Raw genomic sequence first — 18,037 nt, 5'->3', positions numbered from 1 at the left:
TTTAATTTTCCAATGAGTAGTCATATAATTATTATTATATTTCAAAGTTTTATACTTTATTTATCTATGAAATCCCTATCATGTTGTGTTTACTGTCTAATTGATAATAATATCTACAATCTGTAGTCCAGCTTAGAAGCCATTGTTGAAGGTAAACCCTTGTCAATGTAATTAAGAAGCGGAGGTCTTTATGTCTGCTACGAGATGTGTAAATTAATTACGTACCTTACTGTCTGTCCGTTTGTGTACTATCTTATTAATTTAGTAAATTAATACGCATAAAGACGTAATATAATAAGTTTTGCAATAAATAAATTTTTGTATCCAATTACTATTATTATTACTACGATAGTATTTGGAAATAATTTTTCTTTGCTGTTGCATTGAACATAAATGTAGCAGCAAAGAAAAATATGACTGCATTGAACAAAAATCAAAAAAATCTAAAGCCATTACAAAATTCATGTGAATCAGCCTAATAATATACTTAATCATAAAATATTGTAATTTGTACCTCAAAAGATAAATTTTAGAAGTAAATACATCATTAAATTTTTTAAATATTATTTACAAAAGAAAACATTAACATCATCATCACCATTGATTTCAAAATTCCACGTTCTAATGGTGAAAATACTGTCATTTTACCATACCATTATAACTCCACTACACGCATAAACACTTAACACCCGAAAATTCTATCCCAAAAAGATAAATCTAAATATTAAGCGTAATAATAAAATATATTTGAACGTTGGAAATGTAAAAACGAAACAATAACACCGGTCTCCGAGGGGGCATAACCCCCAATAACACCTTTTATCATATTTATTGACTGGTAAATGGAAATGCAGTGCTGTTTTTATCCTTTTAAGCCGTTCACTTTTTGAGGATTTTTGGTGGAAACGAATAGCCAAACTTGGTAAATGCATTATGCAAGTGAAAAATATATCAAAAGAGTTCAGTAACAAGCCATTATGAATATGAGCAATGTGTAGTGAAAAAAACTTGGAATTGTGAAAATAATTCTGTAAGCAATAAGTTTCATGACAAAAAATCTTGCTATAGTAACTTTCTTTTATCCTATTACAATTTGTTAGTCCGGAATACAATTGCATCCAGTAAATGTTTCTAAGTATCCACTTACCCTGTGGTAAAGAGCGTGGCTCTTGACTCAAAGATCGTGGGTTCGATACCCGCGTTGGAAACATGTTATTTTCAAGTTTGGTTAGGACAAGTTTGGTTATCACCTGATTGTCTGACAAGTAAGATGATCCGTGCGTCGGATGGGCATGTAAAAAGTCGGTCCTGCGCCTGATCTCTCGTCAGTCGTGTCGGTCTTCTGGGTTATGAGAGTAAAAGGGATAGAGAGTGCTCTTGTGTACTGCGCATACACTTGGGCACTATGAAATTACTCCTACGTAACTGCCTGGATTCATTGAAACCGGCCACCGTCACCGATACTAATATTATTATTATTCATCTATATTTTAGCCATTCCTTTAATTCCATCCACACGTCATCATATTTTGGATAATTTGCCATTTTCGTTCTAGTTTTTGTCGCCTACGTTTTCGCGATAGAATATGTACTGTAAGACGTAATACGGGAATACATTAAGAGCTCGGTAGGAGATAAAGTGGATTCTGTTTATAAAAACAGGTACCTTTGAGTACAAAGCACTACTCAGAGCTCCCAAGTGGGTTACATATCGTATGCGTATCGGGTGAAAGCGCGGGGAATTCAGATTTCCATTCGATGGTTCGCGAATAGATAAGTGTAGAAGGGTTACGGTGTATCAGTATTTCGTCAGCTAAGTTAAGTATTAAAAATGTAAGGGTTTGATACAAGGCGTCGTCGTGAGCGTCATGTTACACAGCAGTGCATAACGCACAATCGCTATCGCTAAATCACTTTTTGATATACTTACATAATATCTTACGTTTCAACCGAAAATATCGAATGCAATTTGACTATCTGCATGGCTATTTACATGACAATTTTGGTTTTGGACTTGCAGGCTTCTCGCATCTTCATTCATATAGGATGTAGATTGTAGGTGTATACAAGATAAGTAATATTTCAAGTTTTATGACAGTATACTTTTTGCGCCAAATTAGATGATGAAATAATATTATTATTTATCCTTTCTGGTCGTATAAAACTGTTGTAGTTTAAAAACAGTGACGACACATAATTTACAAACCCAATTTACGTATTATTTATAATATTATAATGTATATGTTAGCTTCTTTCTTGGCTTTAGGTACTTATCCCAAACGTTGTGAGATGTACCTCTATATTTCGCCTATCTACTCTTTGTCAAGCGAGTCGAATTTCAAAGGGTTTTTCGCTTCAAACCTTGAATGATTATATTAATGGTGATGCTTTTATTGTTGTATATCAATACATAAATTACAATAAATTTACAATAATGTGGGTGTCACCTCTCCCCTTTATTACATATGAGCGTCGGTGGCGAAATTTTTGTGAAATGCATAAGAATTTTCCCAAATTTCTCAAAGTTAGATGCAGCTCTTATTTTTATAAAAAGTAGTTCAGCTAAAGTTTTAAACGAAGAAATTATAAAAGTATGAAAAAAAACATATTATTACTCACTTTTATTAGACAACATAAAACTTAAAAAATATTTACTGAATTATGCCTTAATATTATGTATAAACTTAATATTAAGGCATTTTAGCGCAAATATTTCTAGGTAAGTAATACATCGTTAAACTGATACCACAGGTATCAGTTTGACGATAAAAAATTAACATAATATGGGCTTCTACTATAATAATGTATGTCAAAATATTTCTTCCACTAATTGGATGGGATGAGTCCGTAATTAAAATGTAATTAAAAATTAACTATGCCAAGGAGACTCCCCCAAGGGTGCATACTAAGTACACATTTGTTTACTACTAAAATAAACTATCGAATTTTATTACCTCAAGGGTGAATTCGGTGTAAGCCCTAAAATTACAATTTTATGCACATATTTTTGTATCTTACTAAATATTTTGAGAGATATTGAATAGTTAATAGTTATGTTGAATAATACAGTCATAACATAATTTATTATATAATGAAGTTATTTTACAAACTTGGTATCTTAAATCATATAGATAACCTAATTGAAACTCTCCGTTATTATATATTTTAATATAAAATGTAATTTGTGTTTAGTTTAGACCATGACGTACCTATGTCTAGAATCCAGGTTATGCAAAAGTCTATTATATTATAGTCTTTATGGAAACTAAGGGTTTGTTTCACCACTTACTGATAAGTAATAGATTATCCATAACTTATCTGACAGATAAAGTATAGAGTATCAGTATGATGGAATATTGATTTAATGAATAAAATTATTACATTAGAAAAGCTTTCTAACTACTTGACAATTTTGATGAAAGATACAGATAAAGGGTAGATAATTATTATCAAATATAAATAGAGCAAGTCAATAAAATTAACTTTTCTGGAAAATCTATTTTATTGAGGTTTATCCGAATTTAATAACCTGTAATTAAAATCATAATCATAATATTATTATCTTTATTTGCTCGAAATGTGGTTACAAGGGATGACAAAAAGTGATACAGTACCAGCACACTTTGCTAATAAATTGTTAGCATGCAAATGTTCATTTTTATCAAAAATATATCCAGTACACGCCTTACTTCACATAAAATTTTACCTATATTTTAACCTTCATTTGCAACCCGTTACCTACAATTCCATTTAAAATTGAATTCCCATAGCTGATTAGCATTTAACCCTTTACTAATTTGGTAATGCCGGCCAAGCCCTGGTCTAAATGACCACTACTTATTACAAGATAATTTATTATTCTGTCGTTACTGTAACACGTCGCGTGCGGCCCCGTCATAAGTTAAAGTCATCTATCCTATAGTCATTAATTTTTAGATAGTGACAAAAATTTTGTTTACTCTTCTAATAACTGTATAGGTATGGTACTTAATTAAGTAATTTGCCTGTCACTGTGCGTAATGGTTTTGGAGATAAGTTGAAATTACACACTCTTGTGTATGATAATGGCTAATTTAATTAAGCCATATTTGTTTTACATATTAACGATGACTTTGGTATTTTAATATGGTCATTGGGTATATTTAATGTGTGCAAGGTATCAAAATGCTTAGGTTAACGAATATTAAAGTATATTTTTTGTAATCAAAATAAAAACTGAAGTATAGACTTTTTGTTGTTCCCGTTACTGCATAGTGCACCGAAAATTTCAGACCTTTTTAGAATCAAAACTATTCTATAGAAGGGACATATTATTATGCAAGCCCTAAAATATTGTCACTTAGTTTTGTTACATCTTCTTTTTAACCGACTTCAAAAAAAGAAGGTATGTATGTATGTAGTGGAGGCGTATGTATGTAATATTATATTGAGAACTGCCCAATTTTCGTATATTATGTTAGCCTAGATAACAGCGTCTGAACAAATGTGCCAAATTTCAAAAGTGTATATACATGTATGTATGTACGTAAGTATGTATGTATATTTTTATGTTTGTGTTCGGATATCTCTGGAATTACCATTTCGATTTCAGTAATTATTTTTTGTTGTACTGGGCCACTTAGGGAATAGTGCAAGTTTCATCAAAATCGGTTCAGTAGTTTTGGAGATAGGGAGTTTTAATGCTCAATAATACGTCCAATTTTGAAGTCAGTTTTATCTTTTTAAAATACAGTTATTAAGGCGCTTTAATAGTATCTGGTGCCAAAACAGACAGACACATTTTCACATTTAGATTGGGTATTTAAATTGAGTAGCGTTACGATCTAAACTACTATACTCTAGGCAATAATTATATTGAAAAAAAAAACACATAAATAAAAATGTATCTTCCGCGACACATGTTCTTATTTTCACATGAAATATGTAAGCAATGGTCACGACCGATCGCACGCCAGAGCCGGCCACGTCCGCAGTAAAGTGAGTGAAAAATGTACGGTCCGAGCAAATCCGACGCACCGGTTAAACCGAATATTGATATTGGCAGGGGCATGGTGCAATATTATGCGGAGTAAATATTAAATGTGCATGACTAGTGAGTTTTACTTTGATTATAAACTTCCTTGGATACTGTTTGTTTTACTTGTACTCATTGTCGTTTTAAATGAATGCTTTTAGGTGAGTAAGTGCTATTTATTTGCAGGCTAAGACAATAAGGGCCTGTTTTACCAGTTTCTGATTAACTGTCGAATACGGGATAGGCTATCCACAGCTTTTTTGACAGATTCTCCATACTTGATCTGTCAAGTTAAGTGGTGGATAGCATATTCGGCACTTATCAGGAAGTGGTGAAACAGGCCCTAAATAAACAAAATTTAAGTGAAATAAAATAGTTTTTGTGGACGAGAAACAATTTTTTTTGGCCGTCAGCAACCGAAAAGCGTGCTGCTTTTCGGTTGCTGTTTGTTGTTTCACAAATTTAATTTTGTTATCTGGAAAATCATATTTCAGGAAAGAATTGCATTTTCACGCGTCCTTTGATTATGTAAACATTTCTAAAAGAGACAATCACAAAAGAAAACAGCAAGCAACATTTTCACCCCAAAGGCGAGACAATGCTCGCATTACCATAACAAGACGTGAAATTTGAATGTCCACAAATCGAATAACGGAGTTTCCACTTTTTGCAAGAAAAGACGGACACGTTAACATATGAATTTGACAAATTGTGCGACCACGGACTGTCCCGGGTCCGCCGGAATTTACGGCACCCTAGGGACACGGGGAACTTGAAAAATTTTTATTCCGCCCGTCCGGCCGAAGAAAAACGGTATGGTCACTCTTCAAAAGTGTAACAATTTCTCAGAAACAATAATAACACTTGACCAATGTGAAAAGCTATTACGGCGCTGTCAATGTTATTTATTTCGTCAGTGCGCGCTAAGAATTTTTATTTCGTCAAGGGATTTCAAGTTTGCGGTATTCCTTTTTGGAATGTTTGTTTTGTTTTGAGAAATTGAACTTTGGTCCGAGCAACGAGGCAACTTTCGAAATTCTATGATTATTATAAGTGGATACGTTGCCTTAGTTGTTGTCTCTTTATAAAGACAATCTTTATTCTTTACTAGATTTAGGCACATAATACAATTGAGCAGTTTATTGGCTTTAATTTTGTATGCATTTGCAAGTATCATTTAGCTGATGTCTTTAGCAAGATCATTTACTTTTTATTTCTCTTATTTTGTACTTGAATAAAATTCTTATATACAAAATAGTAATGTGTCAAATTGTATCTGTACGCTGTTAAGCATTCGTGTACTAACCCACAAAAAATATGTTTTGAGTTATGAATGCAGTTATGTTCTTTAAATAATAATAAAGAACATGACAGCATTCGAAATTTTACTAAAGAACTTGAGAGGTATCAAGGAACACCCGGATGGAACGACGTTATAAAAAACACAAAAAAAATAAAAAAAAGAGAGAGAGAGAAAGAGAAGCGCGCTACCGCACGACTTACAACTATAGAATTTTTGATGTAGTTGTAATAAACCGACACTTTTGTGTCATTTCGTTACAATTTTTTCCGTCTAGCCCCCTTTCGCAACGCGCGATAAGGAATTTCGTTTCAAAATAAAATGAAATAATGTTTAATTGTATGATTATTGTCTGTATAAATTCTTGACTTATGTTTTAAATAATGTTAATTTAGATTTACTTAAGTTTTTTTAAAATCTTTTTTGCATGCCTAAATACTAGGTAGAAAGACTGGGATCATAATTAGTAAATTAACATTTGTACATCTTTCTGCAAATAATAAATTATTATTATAAAAACGTGGCTTAGGACACAAATACTTAACAGCGACCATAAATAATCTTTTAATCACCAGAAAGTAAACTACGCAAAAATACATCAACTTTTAAATAAAAGGAAATAGAAAACTGGGAACACGTATGGTATTATAATCAAAGTAGTGATTTGTGAGGTTCTGGCGACAGTAATTCCCAAATGGAATCACGAAGAGTGCAGCCGTGGACCGAATCGCAAATACGCATACGTTACCGGTTTTATACGTGCCTTATATATTATGCTGCTAGTTTTAGAGCGCATATTTTGTTTGGATGTTACTATACCCAAAGAAAATATTTTGTGTGGCTTGCTTTATTTTTATGTGGATTTTCCTGTAGCGGTAGCACGGTGACCAGCGGAAATGCGAAAGTATGGACAAACTGTGGAAATAAACCTAAGGTGCCGTTCCGATCTTTTTTCGTTCCGAAAAATTCAATTAAAATGCCACTTTATGACACACTTTAGTATATGTCATAATGTAGGATATTATTTGAATTTTTAGAACTATAGTCTGTCATAAAGTGGCTTTTTAATTGAATTATTCGGAACTAAAAAAGATCGGAACGGCACCTTAAATTTATCTCCACAGTTTGTGACTATAGTCTGTCATAAAGTGGCATTTTAATTGAATTTTTCGGAACGAAAAAAGATCGGAACGGCACCTCAGGTTTATTTCCACAGTTTGTCCATACTTTCGCATTTCCGCTGGTCGCCGTGCTAGCACTACAGGAGTGGTTAACAAGGAGATAACCATACCTTAAATTATTGAAGTGACTAAATAAGTATGTTACCATAGCAACGTCCATTGCTATCCCGTCGCGCAAACAATGGTCTCCGTCAGTCTCCGAGTTGTAATAATTTACTATTATTTATTCAACAAATGCACTTATCAATATAAAAAGTACCCAGTAGCCGATTCTCAGACCCACTGAATATGCATATAAAATTTGGTTAAAACCAGTAAAGCCGTTTCGGAGGAGTATGCGGCCTAACATTGTGACACGAGAATTTTATATATAAGAAGAAGAAGTTTAGATGACCCCCGGAACTCCATTGCGCCAAAATTTGTTTATCGCGCGGTGAGCGTACACTTTTCCGGCATATAAAGTATCCTACGTCCTTTACCGGGACTCAAAGTATCCCCATACCAAAGGTCAGCAAAAGCCGTTTAGCGGTTTGGGCGTGAAGAGGTAACAGACAGACAGATAGACACACTTTCGCATTTATAATTTTAGTTTGGATGTATAAGCCCGGCCGCACATTGTCCGAAATTTCTGATCATAAACAGTTGAACGTCCGCGCTGTCTCTTACATTTTGTACTGAGCCGAGTGAGCTCGAACTCGCCGGAAGGATATTTCAGATAGTGTGCGGGGTGGCGGTCCGGCGAAATTCAACTGTTTCTGATCAGAATTCGGACAATGTGCGGCCGGGCTAAACCTACTCCCTACTTCTTTTTTTATTTACGCTCGTGCAGTTCAAAATTCACTATTAATTTTGACATTTGCAATGACGACTCACTGCGTTACCGTGAATGGACTGCAGTTCACAAAATGAGTGAGACACTGAAAGTCAATGAGAGCGCTGATGTATTCAAGCGGGGCCTTCCAATATAAATGTAAATACGCCCCTGAAATATGACAGTTATAATTGCTTTATTGTTCACACTTTGTGATTGTAAGCCGTACCGAGAATTGTGGGCTTTGGCGGCATTTGTTCGCATATTCCGAGCTTTACAGTTTACAGTCAGTTTGTTGGTTGGCAGCAGTGATTATGCTGTGCTATTATCTTATGTATAAAATTCTCGTGTCACGGAAACGGCTTTACTGATTTTAACCAAACTTTATATTATGCATATTCAGTGGGTCTGAGAATCGGCTACTGGGTACTTTTTGTATTGATAAGTGCATTTGTTGAATAAATAATAGTAAATTATTACAACTCGAGACTGACGGCGACCATTGTTTGTGCGACGGGATAGCGATGGACGTTGCCATGGTGACATACTTTTTTAGTCACTTCAATAAAATAATACGGGTGAAATTATATGGCAAAGAAACGTTTGTCGGGACAGCTAGCAATTTTCTATATTAAAGAGTTAAGTATATGCCATATTATGCTCATTCGTTTTTAAGATAGTATACTGTTAAATCGTCATCGGATCATTAGGTCAGGTGCAAAGGTGAAACAAACCTACCTACGTATTTACTTAGACTGATAAAATCAAAACCCTTCCTTTTGAATTCAAAGTCGTCAGGCAAAAACAATATTTAGAAACTTCAGACGCTGCCATTATCATGAAACTTACCCGCTGTCACGATATTTTATAACTAAACTAAACACATTAAATAAACATCTAACTCATAAATATTCAGAAGTTACTGGAGCTCATTTGCCCCTGCCTGCCCCTGCTCTTTTTGCCTTATTGCCCAATACGCTGGAGACTTGTTTGTTACAAGATCGATGCCGTTAATGGACTGGCTTTTATTAATTACAAGGAAAAAACGCTGAAATTGCCCTTTAAAGTCTTTTTTTTTAACATTTTTTAAATAGGAATTTGTTTAAAATTGGTTGCGCTAAATATTATACAAATGGACTACCTTATTTGATTTTTTATGTAGGAACATGTTCTTATGAATAGGATCGACTTCGAATATGAAATCTCATGAATTATTATTAAACTGGAAAACTTTATCTGCCATCGCGCTCCATAAAAAGTGAAAGTGAAAGAAATACATAGACAATATTTAGTTGAAAAAAATATAGATTAAGAGCCCGCGAGGGCCAGACCTTCCTTCGTTTCGTAAAGCTGAAAGTTTACCTGTTTGTAACAGAGGTAAGAACGACCAGCAACTATGGAGTTTCGGTCGCGGTTACTTTAGGAGGTATCCAGTTCCGAAGGTCTACCTGACCTTCGAGAAAGAGTAAGTAGCTTAGTTAAGGGTGAGAAGCAACGGTCAAAAATGTCCGGCACTGGAAGACGAGATTCCTCCACTTACCGCGAAGAATATAAGTTATGAAATTGAGCTTTACTCCTTCTCGAAGGTCAGGTAGACTTTCAGAACTGGATACCTCCTAAAGTAACCGCGATCGAAACTCCATAGTTGCTGGTCGTTCTTACCTCTGTAAAGGTCACAAACAGGTAAACTCTGGAAGGTCTGGCCCTCGCGGGCTCTTGGTCCAATAGTGTAGGTTTTAAACATAACATTCATTTACAATACAATAAGTTTTTACATTTAGACATAAATCACCTTCAAAAAACTAGTTATGGTATCAGTGGCTGCTCAAGAAAATAATTAGGGTACGTTTAACCTATCAACAACTACTAAATAATTGTTCTTAAACGATCAGAATATTTATCAGTCCGTTAACGATACATCGGCAGTTGAGTCACGGCGTCCGTCAACTCCTGCGGGATTTACTCGACTGATTGCCGTACTATGTGGTGAACGTTCGATTTTCAAAAGAAAGATTTTTCTAGAAAAGTTTGAAGTTATTTGACGACCTCTATGGCTCAGTGGTGAGCGCGTTGGTAGCTCAAGCCGGGGGTCGCGGGTTCGAATTCCGCCGACGGGAAAAAAGTTTTCAATGTTCGTGGGTCATGGATGTGTATATAATATATGTATCATGTAATAAAAATCTTAAATATATTAAATATATGTACTTATAGTATAAAAAGTATTAAATATATTTCCGTTGTCGGGTACCCGTAACACAAGTCCTTCAGGTCCAGACTGACGTGCAGTTGTGAAGATATTATTATTATTATTATCTTTCAGATTTTTTAAAAGTAGAATAGTAGGAAGGAAGGTAAGAAAAAGGATAGTACGAAAAACGGGGGAGACGCAGACTTTACCTACGAAATTCCATGCGCCAAGACATTTAAAGTCGGATAGCAATTATATTACTGTAAATGTCAAGTGATTTTTAAGCAGTAACAGTAAGCTTTGTGAGGGTTCGTGTTTGTGCTCGTGTCGTCACACCTTGACTGACTGATTATAACACATCTACATATAAATAAAAACTAGCTATCTGACCGAGCTTTGCTCGGTATTCGATAAAACACGAATAAAATGACATTTTATAAAAATGATTCTTAGCTAGATCGATTTATCGCCCCCGAAACCCCCTATATACTAAATTTCATGAAAATCGTTGGAGCCGATTCCGAGATTTCAATTATATATATACAAGAATTGCTCGTTTAAAGATATAACTAGCTGTTTGACCGAGCTTTGCTCGGTATTCGATAAAACACGAATAAAATGACATTTTCTAAAAATGATTCCTAGCTAGATCGATTTATCGCCCCCGAAACCCCCGATATACTAAATTTCATGAAAATCGTTGGAGCCGATTCCGAGATTCCAATTATATTTATACAAGAATTGCTCGTTTAATGAAATAAGATAAGTAAGATTAAATGCTAAAGCGCAAATTAATAGGCGTGATAGTTTTTCCGTAAAGTGTACCACAAAATGTTCAGGTTGTGGGATAAACAAGGACTCGCTTCGCTCGCTCTGATTATTTACTGCATAAAATACAGTAAGTAAATACTGTTAATAAAGTAAGTTTACTTTATTGTCACTTTATTATGTACGGAATAAAAGTGCCTGAAACTTCGTTGCACCGATATCGATACGTAGGGGCACAGTATATTTTTTCCAAAAAATTTTAAGTCCTTTCCCGGGACTCAAAATAGGTCCAAACCAATAATCGATTTAGCCGTTTGTGCATGAAAAGGTAAAAGGTAGGCACTCTCGAATTTGGTATAGATTGTAAGCATTATATTTGTTTTTCTTGAAACCGGCATTCATTTCAGATGCATACCATACATGATTATTTTCTCCTCCATACAGAACTCATATTAGTTACATAAAAATATAATTCAACAATTAATATTTATACATTGTGCACATGTTTGCCAATTTGTAGAGCACCCGCTGTGTGGCACAGGGTGCTACCAAACATCACGCCCCATCACAAAGGCGGCTGATTGTAACTTATAACTTTGACGGGTATGATAATTGGGACAAGTGCATCTCATGTATGAAATTAACGGGAGTTACAGCAAATGTTGTAATAGTATAAATGAGTGAATGGATCGAGAGCAAAAAATATTTTTAATGCTGTCATAATTTTTAGCTACGCCAGTGCCATTTTATCTATATTATGTAAAATCATTTTTTTTCCAGTTACGATATTATAAAGTTCAGTAGCACACAGGTTTTCTTTCGGCTTTCAGTTTGGTCAAGCGACTTAACATGCACTTGAAAGTACACAGAGATTAGAAATTTTTGGACTATAAAGTAGGCGATTGTTGACGAAATTTTTAAGTATACAGTTAGCGAGATCTCTCAAGCTAGATATCAAACAATTAAAACAAAATATTATATTATCAACTGTCTTTTTAATTAGCTAGCGAAAAATAGCGATAGCTACGTCGCGCGTCGTAGCAACGTGCTAAGACTAGAAATTTTACCCATTCAAAAACTTCATTTCAGATTGAACATCAATATTGAATATTGTTGATGTTCAATTTATGAACTCAAATAATTGAGCTCTTCCACTCTGGTCAATTCATACTCTCACTACTCCACTGATTCGAAACATGAATAGTTATCAAAGATATAGCATTACAAATTGCTAATGTAATGTATAATGGAATTTATCAGAAATTGAAGGGGTGGGGTTGCGTCATCCCCTAATTTGGTTTTTATTTTATTTCAACCCCTCGCTAGCGTGGAATTAGTCTTACCATATGCGCTCCTACTTGTGTTACACTTAGCGACTGTTCATTTTATGCGTGCGGTGGTTATAGTGTGGTTCCGTATATATTTTTAGGTCATTTTTTATAAATTTAAATTACTAGTTCTTGAGTTACAGACAGATAATGAAGTCTCAGTAATAGGGTCCCGTTTTTACCCTTTGGGTACGGAACCCTAAAAAAAGAAAATAACTGAATCTTTATTATAGTTTTCATCCTTTAATTCTTTATTTCTCACAGATTTTATACTGTGCAGTTCTTAAAAAAACTAGACCACGCATTTATTTTTAATATTACACAATACACATGTCCTTATAATAAAATAAGGGTGGTCACACATAATCCGCGAGCATGTGCGTGATGTAATACCGATTACCGCGCGCCCGCCAGCCGGATATTTTAAAGACTTTTTATCCGGGATTATCCGAGTTATAAAGTAAAACATGGTTACTGATTCCAGATAGTGAAATTGTAATTTAAAGTTATTAGATGTGTTATTAGTGGAAGGGTAAAATAATAATGGATTCTAATGGTGAGTGTGGTATCTACTGCTTTTGGATTATATTGGTGGTACAAATGGAAGAAAAATGCTCTTGTAAGAGTAGATAATAAATCCATTCTAATATTAAGAGCGAAAGTGTGCCTGTCCGTTTTGCTGTCCATATCTCTTTTCCTTACAATTTCACGCTCAAATGCAGAACTGGTTTGTATTGCAGCATCAGATTAAAAAACGCGTTAAAACTTGATATCTCATCATCTACTGCACTGGGGGTTAAACTTTACATACGTAAGGCCATTAACAGACGTTATCATTATTTATGTTATAAAAACATCGATACAAAGTCGAGACGTTTAATCTATAATGCGCCTTATCGCAATATTTTCCATTTCCGGGGAAGCCGGGACATCGCCAGGGGAAATAAGGAAGGCTGAGTTTCCACTTTGTTTTTTTTCCCCGAGCCCGGGAAAATTTCCTACTTTTACACTTACAACATTTACCGGTGTTAGCAATTGTTACCTGCATCCTCTGAATTAAATATCCGGGCAAAGGGTGAAACGTCTGGATTTGCATTTCATTTGTAACAATGGAAATGTTCTTGTTTAAGTTGGATTCGAAAAAAGAACTAATTTGAGCGGTAAGTTTGAGATGTAAAATTAATGTGACCTTTGTGAGTAGATCCAGCTTTATAAAATATATACAGAAAAAGCTAAAATGTAACCTGTGATGCATTTCTATTTTTAAAATAAGAAACAGTATTTTACTATAGACAGGGTATAATTATTAAAAAAAAATGCCCATAGTAACTCTCACGACAAGTACACGATATAGTAAAAATAACACCTCTAAGCTGAATATACCTCTCAATCTGAAATTAAGTGCGACGTATGAAAAATACAACCAAATTATGCAAAAACTATCAAACTGGTATGTCTACCCTGCTAAAAGCCCCTCCTCTATCGATGACAATTAGTTTTATCCGGTTCGCGGTTTCCTCCGTTAATAGATCCAAGTATCGGCGGTAATTAGTTAATCTTCCCACTCATCTCAATAATTTATTGAGACGGAGCGACGACGAAGGCGAGAACATAGCATACACATTACACATACAGCTTGAAAAATAGCACCAAATTATACAAAAACCATCAAACTAAAAGCCCCCTCCATCGATGACAAGTTTTATCCGGTTCGCACCGGTTTCATCCGGTAAAAGATCCAGGTATCGGCGGTAATTAGTTAATGTTCCCACTCATCTCAGTAATTTATTGAGACGGAGCGACGGTGAAACCGCTGGGAATCGCCGAATTGATGGCGGCGAAAAACTCCAACGAAATATTAATGCGGTTCCATAATAAGTATTGAAAGTGTAGTCGGGTAGTCTTGATACTTAGATTATTCCTTTGTCTGAAACTGCTCGTTGTTTTCTTTTTTTAACCCCGGCAAAAAATATAATTATAGTTTTTAAGTGACTGTCCGTCTGTCGGTTTGTGAGTGTATGTCCGTAGCATAGCCGATTTTGAAATGTAATGTATATATACGGTGACTGACCGACATGGTGATCTATCAACGCACAGCCGAAACCACTGGACCGATCGGGCTGTAATTTTGCATGCAGGTATTATGACGTAGGCATCCGCTAAGAAAGGATTTTGATCAAGTCCACCTCCAAGGGGTTAAAATAGGGGATGAAAGTTTGTATATAATAATACTTCTTAACGCGAGCGAAGCCGCGGGCAAAAGCTCGTTCAAATATATAGGGATATTGCATAGTTACAGTATTGTAGAGGTACAGTATTTAAAATTGATTCAGCAAATGAATAACATTAATATCAGTTCTGTTCATCTGTTACACACATTTGCAACTAAGATTTAAAAAAAGAATAGAACAAGACGTTCAAAATCCAAATTCAAACTATCAAATCACAGCGCTCCAATTTTAATCCGGTTCTCAATAGTCTCGTGTATTAATCAGGGATTGTTCTGTAGCCACTTCGTCTGAAAAATCGCCTTCCCCTCCTCCCGCTTACACCCCGCTGCCGCCCGTCGTAACTTGATGATGCATTGGATTTGAGTTCTGTGAAAAATAGACGACGTCGCCGCATTGATTGCACTTTGTGAATTTGTTATATTTCACTTAACATAAATAATATTATATATTTAAATATTCTTAAAAATAATCAAAACAATACTGAAATTTTTACCGCAACTACATTATCTGCGTCCCATCTTAATTCTTTTTAAGTCGGTACCAGCTATGTATCGTATGTTAAGTAAAGAATATTTTAGATTCTACTATTTACAGTATATACTTATCTATTGACAACATAACATTTATTTCCTTCAATTATTTATTATTATTCTTTATTAAGTTCCATTTACGCCTTCATTTTGTGTTTAATTAAATTCACACGTGTTTTAATTAAAAAATAACTAAAAAAAATCACACAACATTTTCGCATTTTTCCATAATAATAAGTCCTGCGCCGTGATTGGCTCCGTTCCCTCGGGAGATAACTTCGTCAGCAAATGAGAAGTGAGCTAACACAATAATTTATAAGACTGAACATTATTTATTATACCACTCAAATCTGATAGCACGTGAGATTACAAATTGTTGGCGGGAAATATTGTGCGTGTAAACGCGGCAAAAATGAGCATTTTTTGGTACTTTCATTTTTAAATTTTAAGGCAAACTTTTTCTATTAGGTAGGTACTTTTAAACCCAATAAAAATGTATTTGAAACTATTTGAAAACTCAAATGGAATTATTTTTAAACATAATATATTACTATGTATTAGGAAGATATACTTAACTATATTTTAGTGGCTCTTAACCCATACCCAAGTGGCTCCCGGCTGCCGCATAACACTTGAAAATTAATTGTGTCTGCGATTCCCACGATCAATGTATTAATCAATAAAATAAAATATAACAACAGTTTGACTTAACGTAGAATAAAAAACTCTACTACATCATTTACACCACTACAAGTGTATACATAGCTATATATTTTATTTACTCTTCCGGCACTTTACAAAAGATTATTTTGCGAAGTAAAAAACATTCGCGTACGTTCTAGAAATAAATAAGCGGACCGCGTGAAGAAGATATATCGCACGGCTGGGGAATGGCAGAGGTCGCTCCCGTTAGTACAAATGTAAGTAAATTTGAATAAAACATGGCCGCCGTGTTTCTTTGTTTTAATAAAAAACACGTGTTTTTCACGAGGAATAAGCGATTTCCGTGGAATTTGATTTTGGAATGCTGTTTACATTTTTTGATCATGAAGTTTGAATATTCAAAAAAGTTTTCATAATTTACTGCTACTTTGAATTATTGCAGTTTCATTTGGAAGTAGCTAAGATGAATTAATGTGCTTCATAATCATCTTTATTTTAAGATAATATAAGTTTTATTTTAGCTTAAAAGATACACCTGAAAAATCAAAATACTGCTTTTATTTTATTTAACAACAAACTTCTATAAAACAAAATATAATTACATTTTCATATAAAACACTAATTAAACTATATTTTATACTATAAAGTTGTTGTTTTTGAATTTATATCATTATGTAAGTTTATAATATGCAAAAACACCCCCGACAAGGGTCGTCCGTCCGAAACTCAAGAGGGTGGTAAAACAAATGTCATATGTTTATGGAATTTTCGTGTTATGTTAATGACATAAGGCCTTGTGGGTTTGAGGAATCGTCGGCTTAATTACTTTTAATTTATATTTGGAGCGTCTATGATATATGGTTTTGAGTTGTACATAAGTGTTATGATCAGGATGTCTCGCTTGGTGTCGAAGAATGTCGTTTATTTATCGGCGTGTGTATTTGTAGTAAAATATATCTATGATAACTCTAATAAGAGTCATTTGATGATAACGCAGTTATTTCAGTTAAGATTTTGACAGAAAACATATGAACTTTATGTTAAAACCTTCACTGTGTACTCCAAACTCCCTAGGTAATTGTTATTTTATGGTAGTTGCAAATCTAGCGACCCTCGAATTTTTAAGATGCGTTAACATTAGCTCTAAAAAGTTACGTCAAAATAAAGTTTATTATTTTCGAGACAAGATTATAGGAAAAGGTTTGAAGCTATAGCATCAGAATGTAACCCTTACTTCAATCAGGACCTAAACCGAATTATCGTGTGGTCACCCCCTGAGCTAAACTAAGCTAAACGCTAACCCGATCAGGCATAATTTGTGACCAATTAGAATAATGGTCCGCAGCCCGTGATGTATGCACGACGGCTGAAACAGAGCGAGGAATAGAGCGGACACAATTAATTATAAAATTTCTTATGATAAACATACTTTAAGAAAATGATGATGGGCAAAAATGTATGGGCTCTGGTATTGGGCTCAACAGGGATGGATTGTATATTTTTAGGAAGGTATACCCATGTACATTAATGACCAATAGGGTGCTTGTCAAAATTCGTTGTACTTTTTGAGTAAAGCCATGTTAATAGTGACATGAGTGCTCATACATTTCATACTTTAACATCACGTTACATTAAGTATGATTATTTTTAGGGTTCCGTAGTCAACAAGGAATCCTTATATTATAGTTTCGATCTGTCCGTCCGTCCATCCGTCTGTCCGTCTATCCGTTCGTCCGTCTGTCCGTCCATTAGTCCGTCTGTCTGTCCGCCTTAAAATACCTTAAACCATAAACATTTTAATAAAACTTAATACTTTGGCTGTAATTAATTTACAAACTCACCTCCGATAAAAATCTATTTCATCGAAATATAAGTATTAACTAGGATAATTATACCTTTTATTTGAATAAATTGTTAGTAAATCTATATTAAAAATTCTTTAACCGAACAATTTTGTTTCTTAATGTTTATTTCCAAAGATATTTAAAAAAAACATGAAAAATAGAGAAAATCCGTTTGAGTG

At 34.3% G+C, this 18,037-nt stretch overlaps 1 long non-coding RNA gene across 1 annotated transcript; it reads right to left on the bottom strand.

Annotated features, from left to right (window-relative positions):
• Positions 1 to 12,066: 12,066 nt before the first annotated feature.
• On the bottom strand, positions 12,067 to 17,589 carry LOC121733892. The gene is made up of 3 exons (XR_006036626.1): positions 17,444 to 17,589; positions 15,321 to 15,328; positions 12,067 to 12,078 (listed from the first exon to the last, which is right to left on the bottom strand). It is a non-coding gene; the product is annotated as an uncharacterized LOC121733892 (long non-coding RNA).
• Between the last annotated feature and the right edge of the window lie 448 nt (positions 17,590 to 18,037).

Source organism: Aricia agestis, chromosome 14 (assembly GCF_905147365.1).
Source record: "Aricia agestis chromosome 14, ilAriAges1.1, whole genome shotgun sequence".
Taxonomy (NCBI): domain Eukaryota; kingdom Metazoa; phylum Arthropoda; class Insecta; order Lepidoptera; family Lycaenidae; genus Aricia; species Aricia agestis.
Note: the sequence above shows the minus strand (reverse complement) of the source record. Positions and strands in the feature narration are given on the sequence as shown.